This window comes from Oryctolagus cuniculus, chromosome 13 (assembly GCF_051225735.1).
Source record: "Oryctolagus cuniculus isolate XC-2025 breed Fujian yellow rabbit chromosome 13, ASM5122573v1, whole genome shotgun sequence".
Lineage (NCBI taxonomy): Eukaryota > Metazoa > Chordata > Mammalia > Lagomorpha > Leporidae > Oryctolagus > Oryctolagus cuniculus.
This window is the reverse complement of record NC_142879.1, coordinates 35,748,038-35,766,100: the sequence shown is the minus strand read 5'-3', so window position 1 is coordinate 35,766,100 and position 18,063 is coordinate 35,748,038. Positions and strand designations below refer to the sequence as shown.

Genomic DNA, 18,063 nt, shown 5'->3' with positions numbered 1-18,063 from the left:
TATCTCAGCCAACAGAATGTTTCTGGGATGTGCCTGGCTGAAGACATCCTACCAATATCAGCATCAATGCATGTTGGAGACATCTTGCCAGTGCTGATCTCTTGGTGTGGGATGACCACCTGCACCCTGCACCCAACAAGTCAATGAGGAACTCCTTTTTAACTTAGTAGGATTTGGCCTGATTTTGCAACAACAGAACTATCAGAGTCACCTATGGCAAAAAATGAGGGTTACCTAGAAAATGCAAAACACAGCATTTGTACTGAGTTTCCTCCTGTGATCTTTTGGACCCTTTTTCTATCCATCTCTCATGTGCTGACCAGTTACCTCTCTAGTTCTTTCATCAAGATTTATTTTACCCTGTGAGATTTATTTCATTCTTATTATTCTCCTTGTGAAACTATCCTTAATTTTGTGTCGGGTGAAATGGTTGTGTAACTTTTGATAATACTCCTTCATCATTTGATGCCTTTTAAAAGGGTCATGAATGTGACACCTCAGTAAAAATGAGCTTTGAACTGTAGATGGTTCTTAAAGAAAATTTCAGACAATTAAAATATTTGTGTTCAACTGCTTTAACCTTTTCTTTGTGTGTGTGTGTTGGATTCTGTATAATTTTGTCCCATGTGCAGACTCATGTGATCATACAGATTACTTTCATCACACAGATCCTTCATGTATCCCTTTCAGAGACACAGCCATCTCCCTTCCTCAAATCATCACTCCAGCCTCTAGCTACCAGAATGTTCTGGGGCCGGTGCCATAGCTCACTTGGTTAATCCTCCACCTGCGGCGCCAGCATCCTATATGGGCACCAGGTTCTAGTCCCAGTTGTTCCTCTTCCAGTCCAGCTCTCTGCTGTGGCCCAGGAGGGCAGTGGAGAATGGCCCAAGTGCTTGGGCCCCTACACCCGCATGGGAGACCAGGAAGAAGCACCTGGCTCCTGCCTTCAGATAAGTGCAGCATGCCGGCCATGGCGGCCATTTGGAGGGTGAATCAACAGAAGGAAGACCTTTCTCTCTGTCTCTCTCACTGTCTAACTCTGTCAAATAAAAAAATTAAAAATTTAAAAAGAATGTTCTATATGGAATTATATAGAATGTAACCTTTTGAGACAGATTTGTTTCATCTGGTCTAATTTCTTTGAAATCCATCCAAATTGTTTCAGGCACCAAAACTTTGTTCCTTTTTGTTACTGACTAGTATTCCAGGTATTGATGTACTATATTTTAACCATTCACCCACTAAGGGATGCATGGGTTGTTGCCCATTTTTGGCTCTTATTAATAAACGTTCAGTATACACTTGTGAAAAAAGATGTCTGTTCTGTTTTTGGCTGAGGAATTAAACCAGTCTGGCTATTGCTGCTTGACATTTAATATTTTCTATAATCTCAGCACAAAATCACCTTTATAATTTCATCAATTAATACTCTCCTACAGACATTGTGTGATTTAAACACATTAAAATACTCACTGTTCTCAAAACCGTCTTGCATTTCCTTGTCCTTATCCTTTTGAGTTGTATTTTTGCCAGGAATACCCTCATATACATGCTAACATAATCAGCTATGGTACCCCAATATATTCCCCAGGCCTAATGTAAGCCTTCTTATGAATCTTTTCATCAGATCAGCCTCAATCATACATCATCCCCTATATTTTCACATGTAAATGGGATACAGCTTTTGATGTTTATCTCAGTGTACTACACACACATGATGATTATTAACCTAGGGATCTCCTCTCCCAAATACATAATGAAGTCTGAGAACAAGACTTCCTTATTCACCTCCCTATTTACTGGAATGCTGAGACCCTTTTCTTACACTTACGGAGTTTTCAATAAAACTATCTTGAATTAATGAACAAATAATTGCACAAATGGACATATCCATACCATTTGTTGTTGTAATTATTTCTACCAGATGTTGAGGAGCAAATTTAGACCGTTACTAGAATTTCACAGATTGAAACAAACTTCAAAGTCCTTTTCAGAGGAAAATTTATGCTCAGTATCCAGACTTGCTTGTTCCTGGGAGTTTAGCCATGTAGAGCTTCTTTAACATTTCCACTTCTCTCTATTTTACTGCTGATGGTAAACATGCAAATCTTCAAAGACCTTGCCTAGGCTCTTCAGGAGATGTGCTGGTGGAGGGAGTCTGCTCCCCTATTGACCTCTTCAAGCAAGGCTGCTATACAGGGAGTGTTCCAAATGCACTGTGTGCTCTGGTAACACCCACCCCACATGTTCTACACTGATGTATGTTTATAAAGTGCTGTAAAGAATTCCGGAAAGATAATATTAGAACATTAAGTATGGGTTCTGCATTTCAGGCCACATGATGAATCAATGACAAGGTTAATTTTTTTTCAATAATGTTATTGTAAAGGGTTATCTTATTTGAAATAAAGGAGACAATATAGTTGCTTCTATTTGGAAAAATAAAACATTTTCAGTTGTTTGTTATGTTTCTTTTAATCACAGATGTGATTAGAACATAGAGGAGTGTCCATGGACAGATCCAATAAGTGATAAAGTGTAACTGCTTTTTCATTATTGCTACAAATCCAGGCTCCCACTTGTAATGGCACTACACATTCAATCAATCCCCTTATCAGGTTTCCTCATCTACATACAGATCATCTACAGTACAAGGGAACTGTTTGTTTATATGTTTTTTTGGGGGGACAGTGCTACTTGGAACAACAGCAAGACCCCTATTACTTCATCAGCAGTTACACTTGTCAGAGCAGCTCCCCTAGCAAAGCACAAGTTACAAACAGGTTTGTTTGAAAATACAGCTGACACCAAACACTGCCAGAATCCACTTGGAAAAGCCATATATACCTTCTTTTGCAGGAATCTGACCTCCCGTGCAGCCCTCTTAGCAACCCTCTCCCCTCCTCATTTCAAACCTCACTGGGGCAAGTGTGTTGGCCCTCTGCTTTCAAAGAGAGCCAGGCCATGCAAAAAATACCCAATATGTGGACTGCTGCAAGCTATTGTCCTGATTTAGAAGACTCAGGGGGAAAGCAAAAGCCATCTATAAAGGCCTTTTAATTTTTAACATAAGCTTCAGCTTGAGTTGTAAAGTATATCTCATTGGTCATCCATTCCCTAAATTCATCAGTGTGTAACTGCCACAGCTGCCCAGTCCTTGGCACCTGCAAAGGTACCCCTGAGAGGGGCTCTGCAAACTGACGGGTTTATAGGCAGCCAGCCTAATGGCCAAATTTCAAGATTTGTTTTTCAAATAAGTATAAGTTAAGAGAGAGGGGGAAAGCTTTACAATGTCAATGAGCCAGAGAACATTTCATTGGATAAGAGGAGCCTTAAAAGAAATCATTATACAGCCTCTGGTTTAGAAGTGTAGGGAGAAAGAGTTGACCTGGATTTCAACAAGGGGAAAAACAAAGGCTACAATATGTAATGACTGTCATACCTGTGTTAAAATCAAGGATTCCTTCCAGCTCTAGTGATTATTTCTAACGAAGGTCCATTTCTTAATTTAGAGACTTGTACTTAGAAATTACTTAAGATGCCAGAAGAGTGTCTGTTCCCTTTGTTTAAGCCCCCGAGAGCCATAAAACCTAGTGAAGCATGACTGGATTACAGATCAGCAGTTATACTCTTATCCACCCTCTGCTGATACTTAATGTCTGCTATTTATGCTACACTTGTCACAGGGCAGGTGTTAGGTTGATAGAAGGACCATGGATTGATGCTGAGGCCTGGACTCTGTAGAGATGGACCTCCCTACCTTGATTGCTAGCACAGAGGAGGCATTGAGGAGGCACTTGGCACCCCCAGAACATATACAGCTTGAGACAGCACCATCCTAGCATAGTCATTCCCTCAGCACATGAAAACAGTACACAGTGTGCTGGAGTAACTTCCTTCCAAGAGTTTCTCAGGATAAGAGAACTCTGCTTTTCTCCCTGCATTTTACCCAAATGTGAATGACTTCACATACAAAGGCCCCCAAGAAGAGGTCTCGCTAGAGAATAAATTAATATGACACAAAGATTTTTTTAGTTTTCTTTTTTGTATTTTGAAATATTTGTATAGAAAACTCAGGATACAGGCGGGTAAAGCTGCCACCGGCAGTGCCAGCATGCCATATGGGTACCGGTTCAAGTCCTGGCTTACTCCACTTCCCATACAGCTCTCTGCTATGGCCTGGGAAAGCAGAAGATGGTTCAAGTCCTTGGGCCCCTGCACCCACACGGGAGACCTGAAAGAAGGTCCTGGTTCCTGGTTTTGGATCTGTCCAGCTCTGGCCATCGTAGCAATTTGGGGAGTGAACCAGCAGATGGAAGACTTTCTCTCTCTCTTTATGCTTGTTGTTCTATGTAACTCTGCCTTTCAATGTAAATAAATACATCTTTAAAAAAGAAAAGAAAACTCAGGATATAAATGGAGTCCAATGGAAAATTTAGCTACATTCCTACAGCAAAACAGGATACTTCAAAGACTTTTAGGACTTGAACTTCAAAAATTTAGGCACAAATCTAGGTTCCAAAGGAGGCTAAGTTCCAGGTGTGTATCTTAAGTTGCCACATGAGCAACATCAGTATCTCTACCATATTCAGCACATCCTTAGTACACCTCTAGTAAGTGGAAGACAGACTAAACCACATGCCATGGAAGTGTACTGCTGTGCATGTTTTAGTTGATAGCAGGGGAGAAAATCAGGGTACAGAACAGAGGGAAACAAGGTGGATGGTGTCTCATCTTCCATCTCCAATAGTCAAGTCACCCTGGGCAAATCTCTGAACCTTTTAACTTCAGTTTCTTATCTCTAAAGTGGCTTTACTGCTCCGAGGCAAAAGAAGATAATACAAGGTATTGTAGAAAACATACTATACATGTTCTATGGAATTGAACAATAGTACATATTCATCTTTCATACCCAGAATTTCTTGGCAAGGCAGATTTGATGGAAAGTTGTCTCCATGGTTGAGTCTTAATGGTTTTTATGGCAAAAAAGACTCAAAAAAGCATTCATTAGTGAGCTCCTAAGTCAGCTTTATAAACACACTCACTCCAGGTGAGAAGCATTTCATGAGCTCACCCTTATGATTTGCCTACTATTCTACAAAAGCAGTATCCTTTCTTCACAAGCAGTACTCTTTCCTACTTCCAGTACCTTTGAGCATTGGGTACGCCGTCTCTGAGTCGGCCAGCCCTCAAGAAGCACAGGCAAGATGCTTCCTCTCTGCTCCCCTGTTGCACCCAGTGGCAAGGTACAGCAACTACTATTCCAGAGAACATAGGCCAAAGCCACTTACGTCTTTGAAGTATCCTATTCCATCATTGAAATGCAGATACGTTTCCCATTGGCCTTCTTAATATACACTGATTTTTGCAACAATCATTTTAAAATTGAAAAACATCTTTGAATGATAGTGATTTGTTTCAGCAAAATGAAACAAATTTATGCAACAGCTATGTTCCTCCTGCCCCAACACACCATCTTACGCCTAAGAGTAACTTTCTGAAATTCATCCCCAAACCATTATCTCCCCTGGAGGAACTTACAGTTCAATAAGGCCTTTTAAAGCTAAAATTCTTTTTAAATGGTACATTTAGCGAAGGGGACCGCAGTGTAGAGAAAACCCTTTGACAACCTCAAACTCCCTCTGACCCTTTGAACTTGATCCTTATGCAATTCAGCTCACAGACTCTGTTCAGTTACCTTCCTGGTGGATGTCTGCAGGCAACTGAGCAGTTGCCCCTGGCTGTGAGGGAGCAATTAACCCAAAATGTGGCTGTCCACTGAGACAGGTTCCTGGTCTGGCCCTGCTCCCAGGTCAAGCTCTGGTGCAGAACCCTAGCTTCGCACAACTAGTTCCTCTATTTCCACGTAGAGACTACAGGCTCATCAACGTGTTGTTAGTGGGAAGGGAGCCAGGATGGAAAAGTCCAAGGGCTCAGTCCTGCCCATTGCCATGGCAAAAAAAACAGCTTGATATTCAACTGACGAAGGGCCACTTGCAATCTCCTCACATCCCCAAAATCCCACATGTGCAATATGAAGGCAGGCTTCCATCTCCCACTGAGGTACTGCAGACAGTGTCTGCCTGCACAATCCATCTCCAGGGCATGTGTGAGGGAGGTGGGGTGAATGGGTAATGGAAAACATTAAAAAGTGCAGCTGAGACAAAGAGTTGCAATTGCAAATGGCCCTTAACCAGCACCAGGCCTCATCTGCTGTAAGTGTTTGAAGTCTGTAGACAGAGGCCTGTGCCAGTCCCGTCTAATTTCTCATGCTGGAGCTCATCAGCGGTGGAATGCAGAGAGACTAAGCCTCTGGCAAGGGTCTGTTGTCAAGACCCAAAAGCAGGTCCATGGGACAGGGTGGTGGGTGCCCTGGAGGCTCCATGGAGAAGACAGTCACAAGGTGATCAGCAATGGTGCCCACGCAGGGGGAGCCTCAGACTGGCTGCATGTGATGGAGAAAAGGCCTGGCAGGGCATGAAGAAGGAAAACAGTGCCTCCCAGAAAAGGAGCAATGAGGAGCAAGAGCAGCAAATTCCCAGAGATGTGTTCAGAGCTCTGGGCCTCAGGCAAGAAGGGCACTTACCTGGGTGAACTGAAAGTAGCACAAGGGGCCAGTGCTGTGGCGTAGCGGGTAAAGCTGCTGCCTGCAGTGCCGGCATCCCATATGGGCGCCAGTTCGAGACTCGGCTGCTCCACTTCTGATTCAGCTCTCTGCTGTGGTTTGGGAGGGCAGTGGAAGATGGCCCAGGTCCTTGGGCCCCTGCACCTGCATGGGAGACCCAGAGGAGGCTCCTGGATTCAGATCGGCACAGCTCTGGTCATTGCACATCTGGGGAGTGAACTAGTGGATGGAAGACCTCTTTCTCTCTCTCTGCCTCTCCTTCTCTCTGTGCGTAACTGTGACTTTCAAGTAAAATAATAAATCTTAAAAAAAAAAAAAAGTAGCACAAGGGGCCAGCACTGTGGCACAGTGGATAAAGCCACTGCATGCAGTGCTGGCATCCCATATGGGCACCAGTTCGAGACCTGGCTGCTCCACTTCCGATCCAGCCCTCTGCTGTAGCCTGGGAAAGCAGTAGAAGATGGCCCAAATCCTTGGGCCCCTGCAACTGCATGGAAGACACGAAAGAGCTCCTAGCTCCTAGTTTCAGATTGGCCTAGCTACAACTGTTGAGGCCATTTGGAGAGTGAATCATTGGATGGAAGACCTCTTTCTCTCTTCCTTTGCCTAACTCTGCCTTTCAAATAAATAAATAAATAAATAAATCTTTAAAGTAAGTGTGACAGGGCATGGAGAGTCTTGTCTTCCTAGTACTGGCCTCTGCAGACAGCCTGGTGTTTTAGCAAAACAAAGGGCATCAGTCTGCACTCTGTCTGTCGGTTGGATGGTACCAGAACCTTTGCCTTTCTGCTTTTCCAGAAGAGTGGGAGCCCCTGTTGCTAAAGGCCTTCACGATGGAGTCCTGACATCTCTGGTAACTAACGTCACAGTTTGGCTCATTCCTCTGGGCTAGACCAACACGCAGAAATTCCTCAATCTCTCCTGCATGAAGTCTGGGTGTTCTGGGGTTTACCCTTTTTCATTCATTTTCCAAGAACTTTCTGGTCTTTAGCACAGTGACGTGACACATTCAGATTTTCTTTCCTCTGTGTTAATTATCGATTTACTAGGGATTCTTCCATGCCTTATTCAAGAGAATAAACAGGCAAATCCAGCAAAAATATGTGATATTCATTTCAAATTACCCAGCCCTGATATAAACCTCTGAATTATCAAACGACATTAGAAGAGATTCTCTAATTTTCATTCAGTCTTTCATTCATTCAACAAGTGTTTATTAGGCACCTACCATGTGTCACTGTTGTTCTAGTTGGAGATCAATGCTTGCTTGAAAAAAGATTTGAGGAGAATTATGTGTTTCTTATCAACCAGAACCTCAGCTAATTTACTATAAACAATTCCCAAGAAGAAATTTGGGGATATGTATGGGCCAGGTAAACCGTTACCTCCTAGAGAATATTAATAATCCATTTGTTTTTAGGCATTCTATCAATGACATTAATCAGGGACTTCTGACCCAGATAACATGGTATAGCCCTCTTTTTCTCTGTTCTCCCTCACTAAGTACCATTACAACCCTTGGAAATAAGTCAAGAGGGAACCAAAGGGGAATCCTAAACACTAGGAAGAGGAAGGCCAACTGGTTAGTGACCCCAGCACTGGAGGAGCCGCACAGCATCTCTCCTCTCCCAAACTCCTACCTGGCAGGACAAGTCACCTAACCCTCATGGTGATTGACTTCTGACCCAGCTACAACAGAAGGCGGCTCCGGTTCTCTTCTTCTCCTTTTTGAATGGGACTCCTGCCAACAAGAGCAAGTAGGCCTGGCAGCATTGGCAAGGGGGATGGGTCAGCAGTCCTACTGACAAGGCCCTCACTGGGACAGAGCTCTTCTCTCCCGCCCAGAGGTACCATCAGCAGGTAGGAGGAGAAGGAAGAAAGTGTCACCAAAAAGGGGCATTCTGTCCCAAGTGGCCTTTCTAGATAGCTTCTGGAAGACTGAGACTTCTGTCCTCCTTGCAAGATTGCCAGGAAGTTGGGTCTCAAGGACTGACACCCCCATAAGCACCTTGGTTGGGAAATGCTCTTTCTCCATGTTGCCCTTGAGAATTTCCTCATTGCCAAGAGATAGTCACCAATGAGCCCTTGCAAGGGGGATTCCACCAAAACAAGCAGACAGGAAGTTCATTCTAACAGTAAGAAGGAATCTTAGGGCATGATGAAGGAAGGAAGATCAATGGGAGGAATATAAATATTTCATATTTCATCTTGAGTTTTTTTTTTTTTTTGACAGGCAGAGTTAGTGAGAGAGAGAGAGAGAGAGAGAAAGGTCTTCCTTTTTCCGTTAGTTCACCCTCCAAGTGGCCGCCACGGCTGGCGCGCTGCGGCTAGCGTGCTGCGCCGATCTGAAGCTAGGAGCCAGGTGCTTCTCCTGGTCTCCCATGAGGGTGCAGGGCCCAAGGACCTGGGCCATCCTCCACTGCCCTGCCGGGCCACAGCAGAGAGCTGGACTGGAAGAGGGGCAACCGGGACAGAATCCGTCGCCCCGACTGGGACTAGAACCCAGTGTGCTGGCGCCGCAGGCAAAGGATTAGCCTACTGAGCCTCAGTGCCAGCCTCATCTTGAGTTTTATAAAGTATACCTGATTCAAACAAAATGTGTAACACTATCTGATAATCAAGGCAATGACACCAAGCCCCTTTGCCTCCACAGGCTTGAGGCTCCTCTCTCTTACTCAGAGATACCACGTGGCCAAGGAGTACTTTGAAATGGAATCATCAATATAACAAGTGCTTTGGAACAGGAAGCTTGTTCATGCCACTGGGCCAGACACTTCCTGGAGAGAAGCAATCTGGAAAATCCCTTACAGTTCCTGAGAAGGGATCACAGAGTCTCACCTACATCAGATACATGAAGCAGAACAAAGGTTCATGGCAGAGACTCAAAATAAAATTGTCATTGGGAACAGAGCCTCGAAAAATAAGCCAGGATCTCATACAACTGAACAAGAAAGCTGCCTTCCAAGATGAAACTCTTAGGCAGAATCAAAAATTCACTAACATAGTACCCAAAATGTCCAGGATATGATTGAAAATCTCATACCATAACAGGAACCAGGGAAATCACAACTTGATGGCAAAATACAATCAAATGATGCCAGCACTAAGATGACAAAAATGTTAGAACTATGACAAGGACTTTAAAACAGCCATCAGAAAAATGCTTCAATACAGGATTACAAATTATCTTGGAATAAAAAAATAGAAAATCTCAAGAAAAAAATTATGAAAATGGAACCAAATAGAAATTATGAAACTAAAAATATGTATTTACTTTTCATTTTATGAAAATATTTAATAGAAGAGTTGATATGTCAGAGGACAGAATAAGAGAACTGGAATAGAGATCAATAGAATTTACCCAATATGAACAATAGAAACAAACAGACTGGGGAAAATGTCAACTGAGCCTGACACCTTTACAACTATAAAAAGGTCCAAAATTAGTTATCACAGAAGGAAAAGAGAAAGAAAGTGAGACAAAAAGACTATCTGAAGAAATAATGCCTGAAAACTTTCCGAATGTTGTATCAAACCAGGAGTCAGAAAACTCAGAAACAGATAAACCCAAAGATATTAACATCAAGACACAGCATCATTAAAGTTCCAAAATTTGGAAAACACTCAGACCAAAAAGAATGTGTTTCCTAGAGGGAAAAATCAATTCAAATGACAATAATATTCTCTTCTGAAACCACAGAATCATGCAGAAAGTGTAGTTTTTCAAGTAATGAAAGAGAAGAATTCTTAGTTGCAAATTATATGTACAGAGACACTTCTTCTCAGAAATGAAGGGGAAATAAAGGTATTCTTGGGCAAAGGAAAAAAAAAACTGAACTTGCCAGTGGAAGACTTATGCATAAATAATAGCTGAGGGAAGTGCATTCTGAGAGAAAGCAGGAATTCTTAGTGCATAATGACAGAAGAAAGAACAATGGGAGGAGCAGAAAAATCAATCTTGAGTTTTATAAAGTGTACCTTGTTGAAACAAAAGGTATAATAGCATCTGATATTCAAGGCAATGAAAATTAGAAAATACTATAAAGGAAAGGGACATAAATAGAAGTAAGGTCCTAACCTCACTTGAAATAGAAAAAATGTTGATATCAGGAAATGTGGAGAGTTGAATATGTATATTATAATACTTATAGCACCAGACAAGTATAGAAAGAGAAACACACACATAAGACATTGAATACAAATTAAGATGGAAGCCTGGAAAGTGTCCAAGCAACCTACGAGAAAGCAACACAAGATAAACAGAAGAGTAAGAAACAGATGAAACAAACAGAAAAGAAATAATAGGGTGGCAGGCTAAATTCTAATGTATCATTACTTGAAAGGCAGATGCCTAAAAATGCCAACTAAAAGGCAGAGATTGGTAAAGGGGATTGAGAAAAAAAAAGGCCAAGTTATATGCTATTTATAAGAAATTAATTTCCAATTCAATAATATAGATTGCATTATTTTAAAAAATAAGACATACTACATAAATGTTAATCATAAAAGGAATTGGACTTGGGCAATCTGCTGCTGCTCTCCCAGGCCACAGCAGAGACTGGATCAGAAGTGGAGCAGGGGTCCGGCACCGTGGCTCACTTGGTTAATCCTGCGCCTGTGGCGCCAGCATCCCATATAGGCGCCGGGTTTTAGTCCCAGTTGCTCCTCTTCCATTTCAGCTCTCTGCTGTGGCCCGGGAAGGCAGTGGAGGATGGCCCAAGTGCTTGGGCCCCTGCATCCGCATGGGAGACCAGGAGGAGGCATCTGGCTCCTGGCTTCGGATCATCATAGCTTTGGCCGTAGCGGCCATTAGGGGGTGAACCAATGGAAGGAAGATCTTTCTCTCTGTCTCTCTCTCTCTCTCACTGTCTAACTCTGCCTGTCCAAAAAAAAAAAAAAAAAAAAAAAAAAACTAAACTAAGAACATACCATACCAATAAACTAAAGAAGAAAAGTCAAATGATCATATCCTTAGAGAAAGAGAGTTTTACAAAAAATCTAATACTCATTCATGATTAAAAAATAATATCTAGTGAATTAGGAAAAACAAGAGAATTAACTCAATCTGATAATGAGTATTTAAAAAAAAAAGACTGAATATATCCCCCTAAGATTTGGAATAAAGCAGGAATGTTTACTCTTTCTGTTTTTATACAACAGAACACCATAAGGCTTAGCCACTGAAAGAAGGCAAAAAAAATATAAAAAGCATACATATTAGGAAGAAATAAAATTATCCCTGTTTATAGGTGCTACAAGCACATGGGTAGAAAATCTCAAGGATTCTATAATAAAGAAGTCTTTGCTGGTGCCAATATCTTGCAGGGTTTCTCCAATGTTCTCTAATAATCTGATGGTGTTGGGTCATGGATTTAGGTCTTTAATCCATGTTGAGTGGATTTTTGTGTAAGATGTAAGGTGTAAGGTAGGGGTCATACTTCATGCTTCTGCACATGGAAATCCAGTTTTCCCAGCACCATTTATTGAATAGACTGTCCTTGCTCCAGGAATTAGTTTTAGATCCTTGATCAAATATAAGTTGGCTGTAGATGTTTGGGTTGATTTCTGGTGTCTCCATTCTGTCCATTGGTCTATCCATCTGTTTCTGTACCAGTACCATGCTGTTTTGATTACAACTGCCCTGTAGTATGTCCTGAAATCTGGTATTGTGATGCCTCCAGCTTTGCTTTTGTTGTACAATATTGCTTTAGCTATTTGAGGTCTATTTTGGCTTATAGTTTTTGGAGGTTCACAGTCCAAGATAGAGCAGGCTGGGCCCCACTGGTTCAGCTGTCTAGTGAGGTAGGAGAATGGCGATGGCAGACATTTATAAACCATCTTCTGGTGAAAATACCTCCTGAGGGCAAGCTTCCAATGGCCTAAGGACCGCCAACTTAATTCATAATTGAACTAAATTTCTGCTCTTAGTGTCATCAATTTATGACTTTGAGCCTTAACTATCTGCATGACTTCAGGAGCCATAGAAAATAGTAAGCATGGTGTTATAGCAAAAGAATATGCACAGGTTGAAAAAAACAAACAAAATCTCAAACTAAACCTTACCCCTAAAAAAATGTCAAAATTGCAGGCTTAAATGTAAAATGTAAAACTGTAAAACTTTTAGAAAAAAATAAGCATAAAAGAAAGTCTAGGGTTATAAAAAATGAAGACCTCCCTCACACAACTTTTGTGAAAAGAAAAAATAGAAGTGGAGGATGACTTAGTATTTGCCAGGGCAAGGGATGGAGAGGTGGGAGGCAGCAGGGTGTTGTTTTTAATATCCAGCATGATGGAGTCCTGTGGTTGTAGAACTATTCAGTGTCTTTGCTGTAATGGCTGTCACACAGACCTACACATGTGATAGGCATGGGGATCCTTGTTGTGCTGGGGAGGGTATGCATAAGTAGGAGATGACACCACACTGGACATGCTCAGGAAACCACAGGGGCTCAGTACTTTGAGAGGACTGTGACAGACAAGCACCGAATACATGGTGGAAAAGAGGAACTCAACTTTCAGCCCATGTCAGGTGTCCTTACCCCACCTCTTTCTCTTATTCACATGAACTCCCTTCTCCCAAGACTCCTATCCTGTCTTTGCCCAGAACAAGCTGCTCCTCACTATGCACCCTTTCTCCTCAAGCTTCCTTTGCTATACAGTCCCCATTACTTCCCTGAGTTTCATCCCCCTCTGGGTTCACACTCTCACCCTTTATCTCAGCACTTTGGGACTAGTATACCAAAATACCACAGACAAGGTGCTTCTCACAGTTCTGGAGGCTGGAGGGTCCACAATTAAGGCACTGGTGGATGTTGCCTATGGTGAGGGTCTACCATGGATGGCTGTCTTTTTACTGCAACTGCACATGGGGTGTCCAGGCATCTTTCAAAACAAAACCATTCCCATTCCTGAGGGCTTGTGACTCTTATAACCTAATTACTTCCCAGACTCCATCTCGAATAGAATTCCCTGGGGGATTAGGATTTAAACATCTGAAATTGGGGCAGGGGAACAGAAACATTCAGATCTCAGCGTTTAGTTGAGCCTGGGCCAGACCTGAGCCAGGAGCCAGGAATTTATTCGGGTCTCCTGCATGGGTGGTAGAACCCAACCACTTAAGGCATCACCTGTTGCCTCCCAAGGTGTGCATTAGCAGGAAGCTGTAGCGGGAAGCTGGAATCAGAACAGAGCCAACGTTCGAATTCATCTCTATCATATGGGATATAAGCATCCCAAGCAACATCATAACCTCTACATCAAATTCCCACTCTTATATATTTTTTATAAAAATTGGATATTCCAATAGGAAGGTAGAAAGGCAGAAAAGCAGGAAGGTGGTGGTGAAGGAAGAAAAGGAGGAAAGGCAGGAAAGAGAGAAAGAAGTAAAGACGACTCAGATTATTCAAGAAATGGAAGAGGCAACTGTGACTCCAAGCATGCCACTCTACAATATTATTTCAGTTCAGAAAATCATGATGAAAGTCACTTCCACTTATCACTTGATTAAAAAAAAACTATATGAAACAAAGACCCTGCTTTGAATTATAGTGCCTTGGCTAATGTTGTGGTGTTGTCACCTATATTTTGAACTGTTCTTTAGTTTAGAGCCTTGTAGATTAGGTAGATGGGTGGTGTGTCTTTTGTAAAATGGGAAAAAGAAAATCACCGTAAGAAAGATGAGAGCTGGCGCTGCGGCTCACTAGGCTAATCCTCCATCTGCGGCACCGGCACCTCGGGTTCTAGTCCCAGTCTGGGCACCGGATTCTGTCGCGGTTGCTCCTCTTCCAGTCCAGCCCTCTGCTGTGGCCCGGGAGTACAGTGGAGGATGGCCCAAGTGCTTGGGCCCAGCATCTGCATGGGAGGCCAGGAGCAGGCATCTGGCTCCTGGCTTCAGATCGGTGCAACACGCTGGCCTTAGTGGCCATCTGGAGGGTGAACCAACAGAAAAAGGAAGACCTTTCTCTCTGTCTCTCTCTCACTGTCTAACTCTTTCTGTAAAAAAAAAAAATCATATTTAAGTGATCCAGAATACTGGAAATATATTAAATGAGAAATTACACCAAATAAAAAATGAACCTTCTCACTACCCCTCAAATACACATGTCTATATAAATCTATATCTGTATATAGATATCTATATATTTACATATATGTTTTGATAACATAGGGAATAAAAATGTTGGAAGATTAAATTTCTCATTTTTCAACTTCACAACCTTCAAAAATCTGGGCAAATGTTAAGCATAGAGGCTCTAAGACTTGAAGCTCTGTATTAATTATCTCCAATATATCAAATACATATTTATTAATTGGTCCTAAAAGGCATACTAGTATGGATAAATGTAAAAATCTGTCACAAATCAACAAAAAAACCCAATTTAAAAAATGGGAAAAGTACTTCAGTAGACATTTCTCCAAAGAAGATACATATATAGCCAATAAGCACATGAAAAGATGCTCAACATCACTAATCTCCAAAGAAATGAAAATCAATACTATAATGGTATCAATTATCTCCCATCAGTATGACATCTCAAAAACATAAATTAACAAGTATTGACAAGAATATATAGAAATTAAAATCCTCAGGCATTGCTGATGTGACATAAGAAGATAATGTTACAGACAATCACTATGCGACAGTTTGGCAAGTTCCTCCAACAGTCACATAGAACCACTGTATAAAACAGCAATTCCACTCATAGATACATACCAAAAAAAAAATGAAAGCTTGGATTCAGAGACTTGTATAGCAATGTTCACAGCACATTATTCAAAATAATCCCAAAATGAAAACAACCCATATGTCTATCCCTTGGTGAACAAAAATAGCTCCATCCCACAGATTATACAGAAATAAAAATAAACAAACTATGATTGCAGGTGACAACTTGAAGCCCTTCAGAATAATCATGTGGAGTGTAGGGATCCAGGTCCCTGAAAAAGCAATACATACACTGCAGGATTCCATTTCTGTCTAATTATAAAGCTATGGCAATCTCCAACGATAGAAGACAGATCAATGGTTTCTTGGGCTGAAAATCAGGGCGAATGTTGAATGGGGTGAAAGGGAATTTTTTGATGTGATGAGCTTCTATCAGAAGTGTGGTGATATTTACAAAACTGTATAAAATACTAATGTTCATGAGGCTGCATATTTAAAAATGACAACTAAAAAATCATTCACCTCTCTCCTGTGCCATGGTAAGTCCCCTGGACTCTTGGACTCCACTACAGACATTCCCTATAAGTTGCATGGAGGGCAGGGGCAGTATTTGAATGTACTACTTCGTTCTGTTCAAAGGTCCTAGCCTGTATGCTTCTCCTTAATTCCTTATGATATTTCCCCGAGTCCTGTGACCTGAGTGCTTAGGACCAGCAAGAATTCTCATGCTGAAGACTAAGCTCTGATGTGACAGTATCAAGAGGTGGGGCTGTAGAAAGGTGATTAGATAAGTATGACACCATCATGATCAACATCAGTATCCTAATGAAAGAAGTGCCAGAGAGCTGCCATCTGCCCTTCCAGCTCAGCAGCACACAGAGAGAAGGTGCCGGCCATGAACCAAGCCCTATCTAGACACTAAATCTGCCAATACCAATCTTAGATTCCCCAGCCTCTGGCACTGTGAGAAAGCAATTTTTGTTGTTAACAAGCTACTCATTCTTCCAACACTCAATGTCTTGTTTTTTGGTTTTTTGTTGTTGTTGTTGTTGCTGTTGTCATCCACAGGAAATTCATTTAATAGAAATGGCACATGTTGCATGTTTAAGAGATTGGAGACACTTTCCTCACATGCTGTGACAAAAGGACCAACACACATTATTAAGTGAAAAAGTCAAGGCGCCTTTGCAAAGGAAAGGAGGAGACTCACTTTTCAGATGATTTCTGGAGCCAGACTCCCAGCGTTTTCCCTTCCCAGAACACAGCCGCCACTCATTTCCCAGACTCCTCTGCGTGTAGGAGCGCTCACGTGACTGCAGTTTAGCTTCTGAAGTAGGCGCAGCCCTAGAATCCACCCAGTTGCCACTCCTAATGAGTTTTTCTCCTCTAGTAGACGTGGGCTGGTGCTGAGACGCAGAAAGCCTCTCAGTTGTCTTAGAGCAGCCTGCATGGACTCAGACTGGAAGCCTCCACTTTTAAATGACAGTAATCACAAACCTATCTGCTCACTTCAGTTTTGGTTTCCACTTCAGCCAACATTCTCATCTCAAGCCCCAGTACTGCTTCTTTCAAAATTTCATGGAGCAAGACAAACCACTTTGCCCACAGCCTCCTCTGCTCCACAAGGATTATGTAAGTTCTGTCATCAGACAATGTTTTTACTAAGCTATGAGCGCATTCCTAAGCCTCACTTAACAGCAAATGGAAAACGGCTTTTAATTCCTTTGCATCAAACTTATCTAGCAAAGTGCAAGCTGGGGGCCAAAGTACAAGTAGAAAGGCCAGAGAAATAAATAAAGGAAAGGTCAACATGAAAATTATATGAACCAATATATTATCCAGTGGAGCTCGAGTCGTACTGCTTCTCTAGAGGACAGCCACAATAAACAACACTCCCTGGAGAGCTGCAACACCTGCTACTGATTTTTTTTTTCTCCCCTCAAATTGGAAATCATTGGTGGAATTCTACGCCCAGAAGAGGACTCTGGCTATTGCTTTTAGACAGCTGGGAAATGTGCTTTCAAGATGTCACAAGCACCCAGATGGTAGCTTGAGTCCAGACATGGATCGGGGAGAACACCAGGAAAAACAGAAAAAAAAAAATCAGGAACAAAAAAGGACAGAGACAGGGTGAAACCTGGACAGATGAAGGAAGGGAGAGAACAAAATCCAGATTCAACTTCACACAGCAACCTGGGACCACTTGGTGAACTTGCTGACTCTCTAACCACTGTTTCCATATTTTGGATTTAATAAAGCCCCAGTAAGCCTTTTGCCCCAAGCACCTTTTTGTGCTTAATTGTTAAACTCATATGCAATTGGAAGGAAATATAATCCATATGTTTCTCCTCATTTACACTTAAATCATCCAAATATGGTGTTTTAACCCCAATTTGTCATTCACAGAAACTTTGGAGACTTAAATAAATCTCAGGAGGCCTGTTCCAATCCCTGTTCCACTCTTTTGTGGTCCTCAAGTAAATACATATATTTGAAATCAAGAGTCTTAAAGTAACTACAGGGATTTACAGGAAATTTGGAAATAAAGCTTTCCTCCTCGTGTTGGTTTCCCTCCAGCTTCAGGGAGCAATCATTCCCAGACTCCTTTGCTGGCTCTCTTTTTCCTGCTCAAACTCAGCACAGGCCTGCTCCAGGACTCAGCCTCCAGTCTTCTTTCTCTAGCTCCACTGTCTCCCCAAGGGAGCCCCTTCCATCCTTTAGCTTTCAGTACCTTCCACATTAGCAATGTACATCTCCGGTGTGGGCCTGG

General features: G+C 42.0%; 1 long non-coding RNA gene across 2 annotated transcripts in view; it reads right to left on the bottom strand.

Annotated features, from left to right (window-relative positions):
• Positions 1 to 17,601, bottom strand: part of LOC149122541 (uncharacterized) — a 354,460-nt gene extending 336,859 nt beyond the window's left edge. For both annotated transcript variants that reach the window (XR_016219673.1, XR_016219672.1), the window contains exon 1: positions 16,504 to 17,601. This is a non-coding gene — a long non-coding RNA (uncharacterized LOC149122541). The remainder of the gene's footprint in view (positions 1 to 16,503) is intronic.
• Positions 17,602 to 18,063: the final 462 nt, after the last annotated feature.